Below are 22517 nucleotides of genomic sequence, written 5' to 3' on the forward strand. Positions count from 1 at the left end.
GACAAACTCAAGACCAATTTATTAACAAGCAGCTATGTAACACTTACGATGTGCCAGGCACTGTTCTAAGCACTTTACAAATATAAATGTATTTAATCTTCACAAGAACTCTAAGAAGTAGCTACTATTGTTATCTTCATTTTATAGATGAGTAAAGTTAGACATAGAGGTTAAGCATCTTACTCAAGAGCACCCCCCTAGTGAGTAATAGACCTGGGTCTGAGCCCTGGCAACCCAGATGCAGAGTCCTTGCTCTTGAGTACTATGAGTATTATGCTGACTGTGGATGCAACAGCTCCAGCCAATCAGGATCATGGACAGAAGGAGATGTGACGTGTGACTCTAACTGTAGTGATTGGGTAGATGCTGCTGTCAGGAACTGAGACGAGAAATGAAAGTAGAGAGCAGGTCTGGGGTTCCATGAGATGTGGGAAATATGAAGGAATCAATGGAACATGCATTACTCCAGTTGGAAATACTGATCTAGAGCTCTAGAAAGAGAAGTTAAGACTGAAAACTGAGGAACTATTTGCATGTAAGTGATAATTAAGTCTGGTAAATCTGCCGAGAGAGAGAATAGAGTGAAAAGGAAAAGAGCCCAAGGGAACGTCCTCCCGTGAGCCTGATAAAGAAGATGGGTCAAGGAGGGAGGCTGAGATGTGGTCAGGGTGGGCAGCAAGACTATCAGGAGACAGTAGTGTCAAGGAAGCCATAAAAAGATGAAAATTTCATAAAGGAGGCAGTGATCAACAATGTCAAATGTCATAGAGAAGTTGAGTAGGGTGACTTCTAAGCCATTGGGTTTAGCAAGTAGAGAGTCATTAGTAACCTCAGAAAAATGGCTTCAATAGCACAAAGGGCTACAAACGGCTGAACAGTGAACAGCATTTTGTTTTTGTATATCATAAACTGTGTTTATTCCAGGTACATGTTTTAAGATGACCAGGAATGAGAACTTAATAGTATACTCAGCAATTTATCTAGAAATTCATAAGTGCTGAGTTGGAACACTTTATATTTATCACACATAATGCTAAGTTCTGGAAGAGTTATACTTACCACAAAGTAACTGTTCTAAAACTTAGAATTATATGTGATAAATATAAAGTCAAATTGTTGCTTGAAAAAACAAGACTGGGGATCATGCTGAAAGGTGAAGAACTGATCTGCAGAGAGATAAAATCTTAGGCAATATCTCCCATTGAATCTGAATAAGCTAAGGTGTCTCAGGAGTAAATATCACATTTTCAGTTCAGCTCAGACTCAGAATTACACGGGACCCAGCTCAGTTTTAAAATACAATAGACTTATCAACCCAATATCTGTTTGAGTCCCTGCGCTCAGTTCTTTTGGGCATACATCCAGCAGTGGAATTGTCAGATCATATGGGAATTCTATGTTTAACCTTTTGAGGAAATGAAGGTTTTTGAGTGACATCTTTAATCAGATAAATCATACACTTTTTTTTTACTAAGTGGAAAATAGTCTTCAGGGGAGAGAAGGAAGAAGCAAGGTATATTAGGTTTCCTAGGGCTACCATAACAAATTACCCCAAACTGGGTGCTTAAAACAGCAGAAATGTATTCTCTCGCAGTTCTGGAGGCCAGAAGTCTAAAAATCAAGGTTTCGGCAGGCTTGTGCTTTCTCACAGACTGTAGCAAAGAATCCGTTCCACAACTTTCTCTTAGCTTCTATTGTCACTGGCAATCTGTGGCATTCTTTGGCTTGTAGATACGTAACTCCAGTCTCTGCCTCCATCATCACATGCTGTTCTCCCACCATGTGTCTCAGCATCTTCACATGGTGTTCTCATTCCTCATGTCTGTTTTCTCTTCTTATAAAGACATCAGTCTTATTGGAGTAGAACTCACCTTAATCCAGTATGACTTCATCTTAACTTGATTACATTGGCAAAGACCTTTTTTCCAAATAAGATTACATTCAGAGGTACCAAGGATGAGGATTTCTATTTATCTTTTTGTGGAAACACGGTCCACCCACAACACGGGGAGTGTAATGGCACTACTGAAATAATCCAAGGAAGAGATGATGGTGGTTTTGATCAGAGGGTAAGCAACAGAGGTGAAAAGAAACAGTTGGAAATTCAATATATTTTGAAGGTAGATTGAACTGGATTTGTTGGCAGATTAGATGTGGGATGTGACAAAAAAGAGAGGCATCAAGGATGACTCCAAGATCTTTTGTCTGAGTGACCAGAACAATAAGGTTGGGAATATTGCAGAAGAAGCAGGTTTGGAGTGGAGGGAGGAACTCGAGAATTCAGTTTCAGGTATGTTATGTTGAGGATGCAGGTCAAATGTGCAGGTGGAAATGTCCAATAGGCAACTTGGCATCTGGAGGTCAGCAGAGAAGCCCTGGATAGAAATATAAATATATGAGTCAACAGAATAAGATTAGTATTTAAAGCCACAAAACTCCATGAGATCACCCAGAGAGTGAGTGTAGACAGAAAAGAGAAGAATGACTGGGCATGATGGCTCACACCTGTAATCCCAGCACTTTGGGAGGCCAAGGTGAAAGGATTGTTTGATGCCAGGAGTTCACGAAAAGAGAAGAGGTTGTAAGACAGATCCCTGGGCAATGCTTAAAGGTTGGGAAGATGATGAGAAATTCACAAAGGAGACTGGAGGAGATGAAATCCATGCAGTGAAATTCATCATTATTTCAAGAAACTTTTCCATAAGAGGGAGCAGAGTAATAAGGTGACATCAAATAAAAGAGGGTGCTTTTCAAATGGGAGAAATAACATCGGGTATGTATTCTGATAGGAATGATTCAGTGAAGAAAGAAAAAAATGATTATACAGGAAAGAAAGGGGATATACATTTTCTCTATGTAAAACCAGATACAGAATACACATGGGTTAGAACAGGGAGACAACATCAAGAATGATGTTCAGAATGGTTATCTCTGTGTTAGAGATTTCAAGTGATTTTTACTCCTGGCACTTTTTTATGTTGCTTTTAATTTTTACAAGATACCTTTATCAAATCTACAAAAACAATAAGGGTTCTATTTAATAACCCAGTGGTATCCAATAAGTGTCACAAAGTGTCTGTGCAGCATTTGATACTGCAAGTCACAGAGACGAAACCAGTAGACTAAGAGATGCGGAAAATCCAGGCCAGGCCTGGTGGCTCACACCTGTAATCTCCACACTTTGGGAGGCCAAGGTGGATGGATCACTTGAGATCAGGAGTTTGAGACCAGCCTGGCCAACACTGCAAAACCCTGTCTCTACTAAAAATACAAAAATTAGCTAGCCATGGTGGTATGCGCCTATAATCCCAGCTATTCAGGAGGCTGAGGCATGAGAATCGCTTGAACCCGGAGGCAGAGGTTGCACTGAGCCGGGATCACACCACTGCACTCCAGCCTGGGTGACAGAGCAAGACTCCGTCTCAAAAAAAAAAAAAGAAAGAAAGAAGAAAATCCAGGGAGGGAAGCCCAAGCAAGTGCCCAGAGAAGGCAAACTAGTCCAGACAGAGGGAGGGATTGGCCCTTAAAAGGAGGAGAGACCCGACATCACTTCTGACCTGGGAGTGGGGATGATAGCAATAATTAGCACAAATATACATGAGTTAGTGGGTGGATGGGGGGGAATTTAAGGGAGTTTACATGCAAAGTCTGTCTTTCCTCCATCAAGGAGACAAGTTAATCCACTGGTTCTCGAGGAAATGGGAACAGAGCTGGGCAAGAGGTATGCAGGCAGCACTGAGGGCCCCTTGTGGTTGTGATTCTATTACAAATGATTGTAACTGGGATGATTTTACTAGTTATTCCAGCAATCCAGAGCAGGAATTGAGGGGAAGGATAGTTGGATTGATCCAAGATTAGGAATTGCAGAAATTGCTTCAGGACATTGAGGTAGTAATAAAAACAATAAAAACTAAGATTTATTGCATTTTACATGCATTATTTAATTTAATCCTCAGCAATGGATAAGGATGAAAAGGATATTCAGATAAAATATCATAGCAAAGGACAAGGATTTTAAAAGGGTATTGTTGTTTCCATTGTACAGATGAGAAAACTGAGGCTTAGAGGGTGTGGTAGACATCTGTCAGGTTTTGCCTATCTGCATTCTTCCTAGATGGAAGGATCCCCCATCTCTCAAGTCTTGTTGGGAGGCAAGATCCAAGTTCACTGTGCCTGAAGTGAGCATGTAACCCTATCCCAATTCCTTGACAAGAAGCATGTGGCCCAGATTTGGCCAAACAGATGCTTCTGTCAGGGATTTTGCCTCATGTGTAAGTACTCAATGACAGCAATAGGCAGAGAACATTCTCAGAGGCTGCAGCAGATTTAAGAGTCCAGGAGTGGCTGGGCACAGTGGTTCATTCTTGTAATCCCAGCACTTTGGGAGGCCAAGGCATGTGGATCACCTGAGGTCAGGAGTTCAAGATCAGCCTGGCCAACACGGTGAAACACCGTCTCTACTAAAAAAAGCTGGGTGTGGTGGCAGGCACCTGTAATCCCAGCTTCTTGGGAGGGTGAGGCAGGAGAATCACTTGAACCAACGGGGGGCAGGAGGGGGCGGAGGTTGCAGTGAGCTGAGATCACGCCATTGCACTGCTGCCTGTGCGACAGAGTGAGACTCCATCTTAAAAAAAATAAATAAAAGAGTCCAGCAGTGAAAATGGCAGTAGTGTCCCAAGTTGGACTACCAGAGTCAAGGTCCTAACCTGACTTCCTCTGGCATGACCTCTGTTCTGTTCTTAACTATAAAACTTTCTTGGGCTCTGCCTTTTCCTTAGAGTCATTTACCTACCTTCACATTCATACTGAGAGCTACCCAAAGCCATCCAATCAAATCTATTTCTGCTTAAATTAACTTGAGTCAGATTTTCCTATTTGTAGCCAAAAACCCTGAATGGGTCTTAGGGATTAAGAATTTTACCCACAGCTCTTATCAAAAAGACATCCAATAATCAGATACACAAAATTCTTTTCTATAGATGTCAGTTAACCTCTTTCCCCAGTCACCCTGGGGCTTAGTCAATGGGCTCATGGATAATGTAGCCATAGTAACAGAGATGGAAGATATGCAAGGGCTCAAAAAATATTGCCTTCCTTCACCCAGGCTGGTTTGGCAACTGCTGATTGTTTAACCTGATGGTGACAGAAACCAACTTTGAGTCCCTAATATAATACCATATTCGAAGTAGAAGTAGATCAGTCAAATATATGGTGGCAGGTTAATTACATCAATTTCTTTTCATCATGGAGGCAAGGGAGAGAAGCAGTTATTTATCATCACTGGAATATGATACTCATTATAGATGAATATTTGACTTTCCTGCCAGCTATGTTTCTGCCAGCCATACTGACTGTGAACGCCTTTATTCATCACCACAGAAACAGTGTCCCATTCAGCATTGCTTCTACCAAAGAAGTGAGAGAAAGAGATGTCTATGGATTTCACTGGTCTCACCATGTGTCCCATCACCTACAAGCACATGCCCTTGCAGAATGGTAGAATAACCTACTGGAGACTCAGTTATGGTACCAGCTAGTCAACAGCAGCCTGATAAATTGGGGTGCTGTGCTATAGAATGAGATAATGCTCTAACCAATAGCCAATACATAGTGCTGCTTCTCCCAGTATAACGGCAGGAGTCTAGAAATGAAGAACTGGTAGTATCACCTTCCATTATTTCATATAAGGACCCAACCACAAAGGTTTTGTACCTGTTTCTTGTGGCTCTTGGCTCTCTGCTGACTTAGAAGGCTTAATAATGAGAAAAAGACGGCTTCCACCTAGAGACTCAACAGGCAGGATCAGGAAGGGTTCAAACCCCTTAAAACGAAAGTTTGAGTTACTGCATCAGGTAAAGTAGCATGATTAGCTGAGGTGCTGGCTGAGGGTAAAAAAGGAACATGAGCTGGAAGTAGAAGAAAGTCAAAAATATCAACTATGGGCTTGGGACCAGATGCAGAAATATGGTCTGTCCTAGCTACTCCAATTTTCTTCCTTGCTTTGTTATGAATACAGTAATAAATTTCCTTTGTTTAGTTTTTCCTCTTTCTGTAGCATTTTATATTACTGTGTTGGAGGTAGTCAACTTTTTAAGTTATACCTCAGGTTATAGGATATAAAAGTGCCATTGTGAGCAAACTAGAATAGGAATGAACATCCCCTTGGAGTGAGGAATTTCTCTTGGGCCTTCCTGATTTCTCAGACAGCAGCCCACTCCTCCAGCCCTTCTAATGAATTTGTAAGCACCTCATTCCCCGTATTTAGCCCTTCCTGCTTAAAATTGCTAGAGTGGTTTTCTGTTATCTGCATGCAAGCTCTGACCAAAAAGCAAAACAAACAAAACAATCATACACACAATGAAAAGGCAAAAGGCATGGTTATTTTGTTATTGAATCGAAGTGATTAGGGAACAGTGGTTTAGATGGTTTCTTTCAGTTACTTAAAAGAGCTTTTTGCTTTTTATTCAGGCTATAAAAATTGCCGTAGGCCATTATGTAGCTCCCTTTGACATGGCTTTGTCTTTTATGAGTCTCACAGATGTTTTGATTAAAGGAAAGAATCACTATTTTCTGCCAACACTTAAATCTTTAAAGTTGGAGAAATAATCTTTCCCAAATTGCAGCTAGCTCCTCAGGGATAGGAATCATGCCTATGTTATTCACTCCTAACAGCACTTAATGCAGTAGACTCCACATAGCAACATGAATAGTTTCTTCAATATATGCTTTTATTTTTTCCTGGAGTAATAAGCATGGTGATTTGAGGGTCTATGACCTCCTAGATTTCTGGGCCTGTGATCTGGGGCGGCCTCAAAGATCTCTGAAATGCCTTTGGGGTCTTTCTCCCATTGCCTTATGAATAGCCTCTGGCTCCCTTCCATCTGAACCAATCTTTCAGCAAAGGGTCGAGAACATGCTTCTTCACTCTACATGGCCCATCTGCAAATTTTCCAAATCTTGCCATTCTCCTTCTCTTTTAGCTATAAATTATGTCTTTAAGTCATATCTTTGCACTCACATCTCACTGCATGCAGTTCAAAGTAGCCACGCAGCAGCCTGAATGCTTTGCTGCTTAGGTATTTCTTCTGCCGTATATCTCAGCTTATTGCTCTTAAATTCTACATTCCATGGAGTCCTAGGATATGAACACAATTCAGCCAAGGTCTTTGTTACTTTATAACAAGGATGGCCTGTACTCCAGTTTCCAATACCTTGCTCCACATCTCCAACCGAGACCTCATCAGATCATTTCCACTTGAGACCTAATCAGAAAGGCCTTTACTGTCCATTTTTCTGCCAACATTCTGGTCACAACCACTTAAGTAATCTCTAGGAAGTTCAATACTTTCCCTAGTCTTCTCTTCTGAGCCCTCACCAGGATCATGCTTAATGCTCTGTTAATGACAACCTAGTCTTTTTCTATCCTGCTTCTCTAAAGTCTTCTAGCTTCTACCCATTAATCCAGTTTCAAAGCCCTTTCCACATTTTCAGGTGTCCATTATAGCAGCAACTCCACTTCTGGTACCAATTTTCTGTCTTAGTCCATTTTCTGCTGTTATAATGGAATATCACTGTCTGGGTAATTTACAAAGAACAGATATTTATTTGGATCATAGCTTTGGAGGCTTGGAAGTCCAAGATCATGCTGCTGGCATCTGGAGAGGGTAATCCCAATGGCAGAAGGTGGAAGGTGAGCACATAAGGAAGAGAAAGGCAGCAGGGGCTGGACTCATTTTGTAACAACCCACTCTTGTGATAACTAACCTGCTCTCACAATAGTGACATTAATCTGTTCATGAAGGCTCTGACATAATGACCCAATTACTTCTTTTTAGGTCTCACCTCTCAACACCGTTGCACTGGGATTCAGTTTTCAACACATGAACTTTTGGGGGGCATATTCAAGCCACAGCACTTCCCATGGCCACAGAGAATCTGGCTCTTGTTCTCTCTCTCCATCATCTTTTTCCACCCGACTCCTGTGCTTCCACTGTGCTCCAGTTTCACTAGTCTTTCTTTAAGGCATCAAGCTCTTTTCTTTTCCTTTTAGAGACAGGGTTCTGCTCTGTCACTGGCTGGAGTGCCGTGCCATGATCATAGCTCACTGTAAGCTCAAAATACTGGGCTCAAGTAATCCTTCTGCCTAAGCCTCCCAAGTAGTTGGGACTACAGGTGCATGGCACCACACTCGGCTAATTTTTAATTTTTTTTTTTTTTATAGAGGCAGGGTCTCACTATGTTGCCCAGCCTGGTCTCAAACTCCTGACTATAAGTGATCCTCCTGCTTCAGCCTCCCAAAGCACTGGGATTACAGTCATAAGCCACCAAACCCGACTAGCAAGCTCTTATCTATGTTAGGTCTTTTGCATGTATTATTTTTCTGCATGAGATGTTCTCCTCCTTTTCTTCCTGCACAACCTTCAAACTTCAACTTAGCTATTACTGACTATTCATGCCCATTCTAACTCAGGTTCTCCCTATCGTACATAGGACCCTGTACATTTCTTTTACCCTTCTTATTACAGTTTGTGGATATATATTATTTCTAAGATTGTTAAGGTCTGGGTCCTCCACCCGGATAACGGATTCTTAGTAGGTAGAGATTTTGTTTGTTTTGCTTCTGTTGTCTTCTTTTCTATGCCCTAGATGCAGAGTAGGTAGATACTCAGTGTTTCTAGAATGGATGATTTATCCAAGGGTTTGAAGAGCTTAAACTAATAATTACCAAAAAAGTAATTCCCTGTGTCTGTTTTCTGCTAATGCAGAACACATAAGAAACACCTAATAAATATTTGTTGGTTAATTAATTGGCTAACTAACCTTAGGCTGATATTTTGGGTGGGAAGAAAGATATCACACCTAGAGGTAGGTTAGGATCAAAGATACCCAGATATAATGACAGTCAAACCTTTTCTGATTGTGATGGAAGTATAAATTATCATAGTGAGGATTAGGTACAAACATTTATAATTACTTTAATGATAGGAGCTCTCATAAGAAAAAGAAAGCAAGATGTGCTACAGCTGAATATTACTGGGCATGGTTATGTTACATGCAATGAGAGGCTATCATTGACTAGAAGGGGCTGTGGACTGAAATCAAACATCTCAGTTTATTCAGCAGGCCTGGAAAAAGAAGGAGAGTAGACATTAAATGTGAGGGGCATAGAGAAAGCCCTTTCTACTTGGGCAGAAGATGATATTTTATATCTTCAGCAGCAGTCCCAGTTGATAGCCCAATCCAACAGTTATTGATGATAAGCCTCATGCTGTGGTTAAATATTTTGTGGTATAATTAATTTAAATATATCATGGGAAGCTATAGTCTTGGCTTGAGAAACTAAGTTGCATTTACCCTAGGATTCTTGTTAATATTTCAGGACATGTCCAGGTATAGCAGAAGTTTATTTGTACCAAGAGGCCCCGTAACAGCCATCATACCAGGGGAAAAGAGAAGTGAGGCTCACAAGTTTGGTTCAAGGTCAGTATCAGCAGGAGGGATAATTAAGTCCCAGACAGCATCTGTCATTCTGATTGTCCCCTAGTCCAGTGGAGCTTAGGGACAATCAGAGGAGTGGACAAAAACAAAGCATAATGTAGAGCACTACTTTGCAATAGACAAAATGACTGGGGACTAATGGGAAGGCGGGCAGGTTGCAATGTGGAGCAAGTGAGAACTCAGAATTGACACAGCAGAATAACCTATAGCTTGGATCAGAGAGGGCACAGGACTGGAGACCAGGCTGCAGTAGCATCAAGAAGCCCCTGGTACTTTTGGTGGGCATTGTCCCTCTGATGCTTCTTTGCAGCTTGGGAAGCATTTGCAGCAGTATATTGACCTTGGCAGCAGGAAGGGAGACAGTGCTGTAAGAAATCAAAACAGGAGAGGGGAAATGCATGCGGAAACAAAGAATACTAGCTTGTGACCACCCAGGAGCGGTCCTGGGCACTTTCAGAACTAATTGGAAGGAGTTTATTATGGGTTGAATTGTGTGCCCTGGAAAGATATATTAGAGGCCTAACTGCCAGTACCTCAGAATATGACCTTATTTGGAAATAAGGTCATTGCAGATGTAATCAAGTTAGGATGAGGCCATTAGGGTGGGCCCCAGTCCGATATTACTGGTGTCCTTATAAGAAGATTAAAATGCCATGTGAAGACAGAGATGCACAGACAATGCCACGTGACTACAGAGGCAGAGACTGGAGTGATGAAGCTGCAAGCCAAGGTGTGCCAAGGATTGGCAACCACTACCAGATGCTAGGAAGAGGCAAGGACAGGGCCTCCTCTACAGGTTTCAGAGGGAACATGGCCCTGCTGACACCTTGATTTCAGACTAGCCTCCAGAACTGTGAGACAATCACTTCCTGTTGGTTTAAGCCACTGGGTTTGTGGTGTTTTGCTCCAGCGGTCCTGGGGAACTAACACAGAATTTCAGGAGGAGAGTTTTTCAGAGTGAATAGGACAGAGTCATTTTGACCCTAATTTTCCCCCATAGATTTGCGAAGCCACAGAAACACAGCTTACATATAAAACTATAAAAATAAACATGCCAAAGAGCTAAGTTTTTATTTGCTGACTTGAATTTGGCCAATGTGCCACTAACTAGTACATTTCATGCAACTTTAAGACCAGCCTGCATCTAATTAAATGAGATAATGTCTGTAAAGCTCTTAAAACAGTACCTGGCACCTAGTTAAGGCTTCAATATATGTTGGATAATATCAGTAATATTACCATCTGATTATCCTGATCCTCGAGCTCTGAGCTGCTCATCTCCTCTGCATCTAAGATCTGCTGAAAGCTGCTGAGAAAACCTCACACCTAGGCAATCTGGTGTCACTAAAAAGTAAATATCACCAAACTCACAGAGTCCTTCACCCTGCCTTGGTTTCCCTAGTAAGTGCCCTCTCCTATTCACTACGATGTGTTCTAAATTGTGGTTCCTCAAACCTCCACCACCCCCATTTCTCAGCTCATCCCCAGCAGGGCATTCCTAGCACTGAACAAATATAAAACCTTAGAAAAAATATCCCTCAACTGTCACCACTAAACCTATCAACCCGCGTGTACCCACAGCTCTCGTGGATTCCTCCCTGTTATTTGGACAAAAAAGCACTTTTCTAGTCCAGATCGTCATTCTTTATTCTTCCCTCTTCCTCATTCACACTTTCAATCCATAAGCAAATGTTAAGTCTACCTACCAGATAGCCTGCCAAGCCACACATTTTTGCTTCTCTCCATGACCACCAGCTTGGCCCATACAAGCCTCATTGTGTCATTGTTCTGCTTAAACTGTTTCAGTGATTTCCTACTGCCGTACCGATCAAGAAAATCCTTCACATATTTTCAAGACTTCTCTCCAGGCTGGGTCCCTCACAATCCAAGCTCTATCAGCTTTTCTAAGCTCACCTCTTACTCTGCTCTGTTCTTCCAACATGCTACACTCTAGGCTAGAGAGTAACTCAAAATACTGTCACTTCCTCATTAAAATAATAACATTCACATAATGCTTACTGTGAACCGGGCATATAGCAACTCATTTATCAGGGCAACAATGAGATTAGTACTATTGCTATCGCCATTTAACGATAAGGAAACGGAGGCACAGAAGTTAAGTGATTTGCCCAAAGTACAAGGAAAGTAATGACAAGCCAGGATTTGAACCAAGAGTGCTGGTGGTGCAGTCCTGTTCTGTTCTCTGATCTTGCCTGCATGCCTCTAGACTCCTCCCTGAGTCCCAGCATTCACTACCACCCTTTATATTTGGCCGATTCCTATAATCCCTTCATGACTCAGTATAAACATCCCTTCCTCAGCGTCAGATCTCCTTGCTCTGTCTCATATCTTCCCATCCTCCATATTATAATATTATTAAATATCTATCTCCTCTGCCACATTGTCAGTTTCATGAGGACAGGAAACATATCTGCTCTATTTATAGCCACACCCTCACTTTTTAGCACATACCTAACAGATGGTAGGTGCTCATTAAGCATTTTTTGATTGAATGAAATAACGAGTAATAACTAATCACCTTGAAGAACTTCTGTGTATATAGAACACATAACATCATACCTGGCACATAACATGGACTTGATAAATATTTATTTGATATTGTGTTCCAGAAATGGCAAGGAATCCAGTTTGACTAGTGTCAAGGGTGTGAAAAGAGGTTTTGGCAAATGGTCGAGCCAAAAGAGGAGGGAGTTCCATGATAGAAGGAAGGGGTTATCAGCAGTATATAATCTTGCAAAGGCAAATATTAGCATTTCAAAATCCCTCCTTCCCAGCCCAAGATGGTTCTAAATTTTTCTTTTAAACACACCATCCAACCGTGTTACAGCAGACTTCAGCAAAGTGTAATTGGTATGCTCATGGGACCTTGGCATAAGAGACTCACGCACTAATGACCGAGGTGAAAATAAAGGTCTACTTGGGTGTGTTTATGTAACACAAACAGCTACCTCCTCCCTACTTAGTAAGGGTCTGATTATCAAAAAAATCTAATCTCTATGAGCACAATAAAAGATTTCCTATTCCTATCTCCTTTGGAGAAAGTAAATTTATTATCCTCAAAAGGCTTCCTGGAACACTGGGTTAATCCCTTTAAAAAGATACATCTGGACACCCTAACTTCATTACAATTCTAGACTTGAATGCTACCAGGTATATTTTTTTTCTTCCCCCAACTGAGTGGTGCCAGGGAGTCTAGAGACAGCAGTCAGCAAACCAGGTTCAAATCATTGTCTCTTTGAGGCTGTGTTTTGGCAGCCCTGGCGACAGCAGACTGAGCCTTCAAGGAGCAGTAAACTTCTTGTCACCCTCGAGTGACCCTCTACGGAAAAACTGGAAAGAGAAGAGGATAACTTCCAGGGAAAACAGCCGATTTACCACCTGTGCAAACATGCATCTAACTGGCCTGCCATGAGAGTCCTTGGGAAAGGCTTTGGTAAAACAGCAATTGCCAACATGTGGAGTCAAGCAGCTGCACTCTATACAGGCCAGAACCACAAAAGATTGTGCTATGTGTCAGAAACCACCACCATTACAAAGGTGCTTTATCCCAAACCATTTAGTTAAATCAAATCCCCACCAACTATAGGGTGATGAGTGTATAGGACTCTTGTCATAGGATCAGCGTCTTTGGTCCTATTTTCACACCACAGGAGACATTTATGCCTTTACAACATTCTGATCTATGGCTAGCTGTTAATTATATTTGCCGCCAAGAACCCGTTAATGAAGGGCTATTTCGTGGCCTTTGGCGAAAACCTCAGACTCAGCAACCAAGGAGCTGAAAGCCCTGACCTCAAGGCAATCTCCACACCAGCCTCCTGCCTGATGCATATTTCAAAGGTTTCCAGGTTTTAAAGCGTGGATTACCTTTGCGAATGAAAAATTGAACAAGCAGAAGCATTTAGTGACATGTTATTACAGTTCCAATGATTTTGAAAAGGCTGCTCAGTTTAACCAGAGGCAGAATTTCAAATGAACATAGAAATAATTATTCACTGCTTTTTTCATCATTTTCTGTTTATTCTACTAGGATTTAAAATATAGTACATATTGATTCCCACCTAAGGTTTCTTGCCATTATGCATATATCAATCTACTGAAAAATCATGCATATTGATAAAATATTTAATGCTTCAGGGGCATTCAATATTCACCCACCTCCCAAATAGGTTGTTTGTTTGTTTTATCTAAATAGGATCTTGCATGGTAATGAAATTTTAAACTCCAGTCAAAAGGTAGAGTTTTATTTTTTCAAATATTTCAAACTTTTCATTTATGAGAAAAATGATGAAAACAGAAAGTAAAAGAAAGCAGTGTTGTCTTCGCCAGTAGAGAGCATTTAATCATTACCTGCCAGGTACATGGCATTCTACTAGATGCCATTTATCAAAATACATTCATTGTGCACCTATGATCTACTAGGCACTTCCTCAGATGAAAAGATTATAGACACACAGTCTCTGTTCCATACAGTTCAAATCTAGAAGGAGAAACAAGTAGTTACAACATAATGTGGTATTATGGGAGTACAATACATGTTTGCTGTACTAGATGTATAGATGTATAAACGAAGAAATGAATGAATGGGCATGGAAAATTTCAGAACATAATAAAATCAACATGAAGGGCAGGCAATAAATACACAGTATTCAGGCTGGACGCAGTGTCTCATGCCTGTAATCCCAGCACTTTGGGAGGCCGAGGCAGGCAGATCACCTGAGGTCAGGAGTTCAAAATCAACCTGGCCAACGTAGCGAAATTCCATCTCTACTAAAAATACAAAAAAATTAGCGGGGTGTGGTGGTGGGTGCCTGTAATCCCAGCTACTCAGGAGGCTGAGGCAGGAGAATCTCTTGAACCCTGGAGGTGGAGGTTGCAGTGAGCTGAGACCACGCCACTGAACTCCTCCAGTCTGAGTGACAGAGCAAGACTCTGTCTCAAAAAAAAAAAAAAAACAAAAAACCGTATAATCTGTAATACCAGCACTTTGGGAGGCCAAGGTGGGTGGATCACCTGAGGTCAGGAGTTCGAGACCAGCCTGCCCAACATGGTGAAACCCTGTCTCTACTAAACATACAAAATTAGCCAGGCATGGTGGCGTGTGCCTGTAATCCCAGCTACTTGGGAGGTCGAAGCTGGAGAATCACTTGAACCCAGGAGGCAGAGGTTACAGTGAGCCAAGGTCACGCCACTGCACTCCAGCCTGGATGACAATAGTGAAACCCCATCTCAAAAAATAAATAATAATTAACAAATTCAGTATTCAACAATAATAATAGAGGATGGGCTATTTTATTTTATTTATTTATTTTTTAGATTTTAGCTCCTACTTAGATGAGAGAGCATGAACTATTTCTCCATTTTAAATGGAGAACATTTCAAGAGGATTCTAAAGACTAAAATCTTTTAGATGTAGGATTACAAAAGAAATGAGAAGCCCTATATTCAATTTACTAATGATGTGTTGGTAAAACCGAACAAACATGAAACACATGATAGTAAAGAACTAAACTGCATAATATAGGAAAAATAAGAGGGATGGAAATCAGATTGTTACACAATGGTATTATTACTCAAGCTCTTATTTTGAAATTATGTCTTCTTTAGATTCAATTATTATGACATTCCCATGTTAATCTCTTCACTGTAACTGCAATTAACCACAGTGTAAGTCACTCCAAGTGAAGGTATTGGAAAGTGGTATAAGGCAAAATTGGGCCAATTCACTCCCTTTGGGCATTCAAAGTGCAATATAATATCAATTTTCACCACAAAGGGAACAAAACCCTCATTTATCACTCTTTCAGAAGAAAGATTTTAAAAATTATACATCAAACAAAACTTTTCAAAGACTTCTACGGACTCTTAACTCAGTGCCAGGGAAAAGAAAGAAAATAAAGATAAGTTTACGCCTAAAAATATGATTAGTTTTTGGTCTAAAGAACTGTGTTACAATTTTATTATTACTTTGCTATGTGACCTTGGTCTTCATTGCCTCCTTAATAAAACAGGAATAATAATCATGCCTACCTACCTGATAATAATGCATGCTTATCAAGTAAAAGAACAGTTCTAAAATGTTTGAAAACATTGTAAAAATATTAAAATCCTATATTAGATTTGTTGTACATTTGAATGATAAAGTTCAAATAGGATGGTATTTTTCATCTATAAAGGATGGGATGGCTTTGTTTAGGGAAAGGAAAAGCATATTGTAAAGTACATAATCCTCCAACAATCTATGCAATAATAGAAATGAAGTAGTAAAAATATTACAATTTTTTCTCTTTTAACAGATGCATCTATTTCTAGTTCCAGGGTATAGTTAGTTTTCACATTACTCTTTTTTTTTCTTGCTAAACCTTTCATCATATTTTCATAAACATTACCAAGGTTACTTCTTGACTTTGCCTTTAAAATATTATTTTGATTATCAAATCTTATGTGAAAACCTGAAGGAAAAAACCATAAACCTGTTCTTTCCTCTAACAAAACCTGGCCTTGCTTCTGCCAAGAACATCTAGAAGTCGTTAAAAATAGCACAGTTCTTTATTTGGACTCAATTGACTTGTACTTCTGTAGACCTGTCAAAACGTTAAATAATAAATTGTTATCTCTGAATAGATTCGTCTTTGCCCAAGATACAGTTGAAAAACGTGTTTTAGATGAGTCATTTAACCGGAATAATCTTCCTTTGGATTACTGGAGTCATTAGGGGGAAAAAAATACAAAATCATGTGAGTAATTTTCCATGTATCTAGGGTTCAATATCTCAAATGTTTCACAGGCCTTCTGCATCACAAGGCAGTTTATTTAAAAATACAGGCACATCCTCCTCTCTGCTTCTCCATGTCACTTCCTCTTTAGCAGCTGAAGGCAGGCCTATCATCGATGAACAGAGTGTCAGCCAATGCCCCTTGTGCTTCTGTGTCATCATTCTAAGATAGAAATGAGCATGAGCATATTTGAAAGGCCCAAGGCAGAGAGCTCTCTTCCTCTTCTCATCATTTTAACAACAACAACAAGAAACAAAAGTTATTAACAACAATTAAAACAGCACGGGCACAATGCAAAGGTATAGCCTCTATAGCTACATAGAGCTGCAGCCAAATAGCCACCCACATATTTGCTGCTGTTGCTGGGGAAGAAAGGAAATGTTGCTTTGGTTCAAAGAAGAGGGGAGGGGCCGGGGGTGATGGCTCATGCCTGAAATCCCAGCACTTTGGGAGGCCAACGCAGGCAGATTGCTTGAGCTCAGGAGTTGGAAACCAGACTGGTACATCCACCATAGCAACATGGTGAAACCCTGTCTCTACAAATAATTTTTTTTTTAATTAGCTGGGCATGGTGGGACCACCTGTAGTCCCAGCTACACAGGAGGCTGAGGTGGGAGGATTGCTTGAGCCTGGGAGGTCGAGGCTGCAGTGAGCCATGATCATGCCACTGCACTCCAGCCTGAGTGGCACAGTGAGACTGTCTAAAAAAGTTAAAATAAAGAACCATGGAGGAAGATGTGGACGCAAACAAGAGAAAGGGGCAGAACACTGTGTTTGACACGAGTGTTCCAACTGAGAAGATCATTTCTCACCCTCAGTGAGGAGCAGGTGAACCACAGAAACAGATAGGAGAGCGTGTTGTTTGTGACCTCTGCCAGAAGTTGCAAGGAGATTAAGACACTCATCAGGAGGGGCAGTGCCCTGCATGGAGATCTCAAGCTTTGTTTTCTTGGGTGAAGGAACTATTTCAAAAGGAATGCATAGCCAACATTCCTACCATTAGCCTGTCTTGCTATTGTATATTGCATGGCTGTCCTGCTAGGGAAATTTGATCAATATATTAGATTCCTGGCAGAAAGATGCTATCAGACAATGCACGTATGCCTTGACATAGCTCAATTTCCACCTATCCAAGAAGGTATTGATTTTTCTCTCCCCGAAGCGCACACACACATACTAAGAGCGCTTACAGAGGATGGGGGTTGGGTAGGCACTTAGTCAAGAACAGACAGTTCTGCCATTCCCCAAATGCATTCAAAATACCGTCTGGCTTGGTGACTTAATATTTGGATGATCTATATAAACTCCTCACATCAGGATTAAATCAATGGCTGATGAGCAAAAACACTCTTTGAATGCTCACTCTTTAAATGTTAAGAACTCTATCAGCTTCAGAAACATTTCAGAAAATGTGGCCCTTCTTGGATTCCTGTTCCAGAGTTACTTCATATGAAATACCATCCTGAAGCCACATCTTTCTAACACAACTGAAATTAATTCTCTATTACTTGATCACAGCCTTCTTGCCTAATACCTGGAGTCGTGTCAACACTTCCGTTACCACTCCACTGTTTCTTCTCTTGTTTCCATCTGTCTCAAGTTGCTCGCAGAACATTTCCAGCTTTTCACCTTCCGGTGTGATTATACTTCCTGATCCCCGTGTGGTTGGGTGGGGCCATGTGACCAGTTCTAACCCATGAGCTGTCAGCAGAAGTAATCTGTGTCATTTCTAGGTTGAGCTTTCAGTGGCCAATGAGAGACCTTCCAGAAGTCTCTTCCCTCCAGAAAGGCAACCAGAAATTATCAAAATAGCAGTTGCCCCATCAGCCTGAGAACTTGAGTGATTATGAGGACAAAGTTCATGGTCACTGTGATGAACTCTTTCTGAGGGAAAAAGTTAAAAGGTAAGAACCAAACTAAGAGAAACTGGTATCAAAATACATAACAAAAAGCTAGTAACTGTACATAGAGTCTACAAATCAGTAGAAAAGTGTGCCTCAGATATAAATAGGTATTTCACAGTAGGAGAAATATAAGTAGTCAATAAATATATTAAAAGATTCTTAACCTCGGGCCGGGCACGGTGGCTCACACCTGTAATTCCAGCACTTTGGGAGGCCGAGGCAGGCAGATCATGAGGCCAGGAGATTGAGACCATCCTGGCTAACACAGTGAAACCTCGTCTCTTCCAAAAATACAAAAAATTAGCTAGGCATGGTGGCACGCATTTGTAGTCCCAGCTACTCGGGGGAGGCTGAGGCAGGAGAATCTCGAACCTGGGAGGTGGAGGTTGCAGTGAGCCAAGATCGTGCCACTGCACTCCACCCTGGGCCACAGAGTGAGACTCCGTCTCAAAAAAATAAAAAGATACTTAACTTCAGTTGTAATTTAGAGAAATGAAAATCATAACAACAAGATGCCATTCTTACCTATGAGATAGACAAAAGTTAAAACTTAAAAAGCTTAATAAGTGTAGTCCCAGCTATTCAGGAGGCTGAGGCAGGAGGATTGCTTGAGTGCAGGAGTCTGAGCTATTATTGTGCCACTGCACTCCAGCCTGGAAAATAAAGCAAGACCCTGTCTCTGAAAAACAAACAAAAAAAAGCTTAATAATTTCCAGAACTGGCCAAGCTGTGGGAAAATTGACATTCTCATTCCTGCTGGTATAACCTTATTGGAGGGCAATTAGTAAAAAATTTTTTTTTTTTTTTTTTTGAGATGGAGTCTCACTCTGCCACCTAGGCTGGAGTGCAGTGGCGCGACCTTGGCTCACTGCAACCCCCGCCTCCCAGGTTCAAGCGATTCTCCCGCCTCAGCCTCCCGCATAGCTGGGATTACAGGTGTGTGCCACCACGCCAGGCTAATTTTTTTTTTTTTTTTTGAGACAGATTCTTGCTCTGTTGCCAGGCTGGAGTGCAGTGATAAGATCTTGGCTCACTGCAACCTCTGCCTTCCAGGTTCAAGCAATTTTCCTGCCTCAGCCTCCCAAGTAGCTGGGATTACAGGCGTGTGCCACCACGCCCGGTTAATTTTTATATTTTTAGTAGAGACGGGGTTTCACCATGTTGGCCAGGCTGGTCTTGAATTCCTGACCTCAGGTTATCTGCCCGCCTCGGCCTCCCAAAGTGCTAGGATTATAGGCGTGAGCCACCATGCCCGGGCCCAGCAATATTTTTAAAATATAAATACCTTGACCCAAAATTCTGTTTTTAGTAATCTAAACTATAGAAACATTTACATATAATATTAACAATATTTACTGAACACATGCCATGTGTCAATCCCCATCTAACTGCTTTATTTATATTAATCATTATCCCTGAGAGTTTTCTATTCCTTTTCTATTTTACAGATGAAGAAACAGGATAAGCAACTGGCTTAACTAGGAAGTTGCTGTGCAGGGATTCAGATAAAGTGCTCTCTTCACACTAGAGTGTCTCTCTCAGAGAAATATGCATGGGGATTTTCATTGTACCATTATTCATAATCAATAAAAAATGAATAAAATGTAAATGTTTGGCCGGGCGCGGTGGCTCACGCCTGTAATCCCAGCACTTTGGGAGGCCGAGGCGGGTGGATCACGAGGTCAGGAGATCGAGACCATCCTGGCTAACACGGTGAAACCCCGTCTCTACTAAAAATACTAAAAATTAGCCGGGCGTGGTGGCGGGCGCCTGTAGTCCCAGCTACTCGGGAGGCTGAGGCAGGAGAATGGCGTGAACCCAGGAGGCGGAGCTTGCAGTGAGCCGAGATCGCGCCACTGCACTCCAGCCTGGGCGACAGAGCGAGACTCCGTCTCAAAAAAAAAAAAAAAAAAAAAAAAAAGTAAATGTTCATCAATTTGAGAAATGGTTACAAATGGTAAATTCAGATTATAGAATATTATGCAGTAATTCAAAAGAATGAGCCCAAAAGAATTGAAAACATACAGCCACACAAAAACATGTAGAATGTTCATAGTAGCATTATTCATGATAATCAAAAAGTAGGAACAACCCAATGTCCATCAACTGATGAATGAACAACAAAATGTGGCATATACATACAATGGATATCTATGAGGTATCAAAAGAAATGAAGTACTATTCAGTGCTAGCATATGTATGAACGTTGAAAACATTATGCTTAGTAAAAGAAGTCAGACATAAAAGTCCACATATTGCATGATTCCATTTATATGAAATGTCCAGAGTAGGCAAATCTAGACAGACATGAAGTAGATTAGTGGTTGCCATGGGATTGAAAAGATGCGGGGAATTGGGACTAACTGCTAATAGGTACAGGATGCGATGGTTAACTTTATTGCCAACTTGACTAAGTTAAGTGATGCCAAGTTCTCTGGTAGTGCATTATGTTGGGTTGTATCTGCGAGGGTGTTTCCAGAAGAGAGTAGCATTTGAATCAGTAGACTGAAGGAAGAGGATCTGCCCTCGCTAATGTGGGTGGCCAACATCCAATCCATTGAGGGTCCAAACAGACCAAAAAGACAGAGTAAGGCTGAATTCTCTCTCTCCATCTCTGAGTTGTGACATCCATCTTCTCCCATCCTTAGAGATTGGAGCTCCTGGTTCTTGGACCTTTAACCTTTAGATTCTGGGACTTACACCAGCAACACCTCCCCAGCCCTTCCCTGGTTCTCAAGCCTTTGGTCTCACACTAAATTGTTGCTACCCTTCCCGGTTCTCTAACTTTCAGATGGCATATTGTAGGACTTCTTGGCCTCTATGATTGCATGAGCCAATTTCCATAATAAATTTCATTTTATACGTATCTATGTATATTTACACACATCTACATGTATCTACATATCTATATATCTAGAGCTACATCTAGATCTATCCTATTGGTTTTGTTTCTCTGAAGAAACATGACTAATACCAGGGCTTCTTTCGGATGATGGAAATGTTCTGGAATTAAGGTGGTAATGAAGGTTGCAAAACATAGTGAGTATGCTAAAAACCATTGAATTGTACACTTTAAAATGATTAATTTTATATTATGTGGATTATAGCTCAATTTTTAAGAAGAATGGGATTGGTATCTTTGTACCATTGTAGTAGAATGTTAAATGAAAAAAGCAAGCCTCAGAACAACATGAATAATATGTTTCCACTTATGAAAAAGAAAACAATATATGTGCTTATAAATGCATGGGGAAATTTAGGAGGAATACACAATAGTTCATTAACAGAGGTTTCCACTAGAGAGAAAATGTATCTACTGAAAGAGAGAAGTTAAAGGGAGACTTATTCTCCTGCTGTAAATTTCTTTGCAATGAAAGCAACAAAAATGAAGACAAAAGCATTTAAATATAAATAAGCAATTAAGCAAATATAACCTCTGAAAAGAAACCATAAGTAAAATAATAGGACATAATGGGAAAGCCCTGGACTCACAGCTGGGAAGCATACCAGTTCTACCTTAATGCACTGGGCATCTAAGGAAAATTTATCCAGCATCTCTGGTGCTCAGTTTCCTTGTCTTTCAAACAAGGGGACCACCATGAACTCTTAAGCTGTTAAAATCCTTGTTTTCCACAATAAGCCATTCTCCTTACTTGCTTTGTTGCTAAGGTTACTTGCAGCTCCAGCATTTCAGGCCACGTTTTAGACAAGGCATCAAATACAGTCATGAATTTACAAACATTCTAAGATCATAACCTTAAGGGAAAAGGATCATCAACCTCATTGCCCAGCTTCTGCTTAATTATGACCCTTTTTGTTTTATCTGATCGCAGTTAGTTACATGGACCTTATGGCTAAATTGAGTAATAAAATAATTCTTGGACAAAGAAGATAATTAGCCAGACAGGTCATTTTTTTGTTTGTTTAATACATTGAAATCTCATTTCAGAAAGCATGCTATCCTGAAATAATTTATTTTCCTTTCATCATGTACATAACCTCCCAGTTGTCTTTTCATTAAATTCTACTGGCCCTAGACTAAGAGGAAGTTAAAAGAAAGAGAGAGAGAGAGACTCACAATTGCCCTGGGAAATCAGAGATGCAGAGGAGAAAGGCTCAAGCAAGTAATGTACATGAATGAACAAATGACTGTATGAGAGAATGAGAGACATTTCTGTTCTCTTCTCCACCAGCATTCCAGTTCCTCTGGCAGTCAGGCCACTATGGTGAATAGTGGAGATTAGGGGCATATCTAAAGAGCCTAGAAAGAATCCCCCAGAAACAGAAGCTCATTCTCAAACAGCTGGACCGACTCCAT

At 40.8% G+C, this 22517-nt stretch overlaps 1 long non-coding RNA gene across 1 annotated transcript; it reads right to left on the reverse strand.

Moving 5' to 3' along the window:
- On the reverse strand, window positions 1–18023 carry LOC134759237 (uncharacterized). The gene is made up of 2 exons (XR_010135278.1): window positions 17830–18023; window positions 1–2375 (listed from the first exon to the last, which is right to left on the reverse strand). It is a non-coding gene; the product is annotated as an uncharacterized lncRNA (long non-coding RNA).
- Between the last annotated feature and the right edge of the window lie 4494 nt (window positions 18024–22517).

This window comes from Gorilla gorilla, chromosome 1 (assembly GCF_029281585.2).
Source record: "Gorilla gorilla gorilla isolate KB3781 chromosome 1, NHGRI_mGorGor1-v2.1_pri, whole genome shotgun sequence".
In the NCBI taxonomy this organism is placed as follows: domain Eukaryota; kingdom Metazoa; phylum Chordata; class Mammalia; order Primates; family Hominidae; genus Gorilla; species Gorilla gorilla.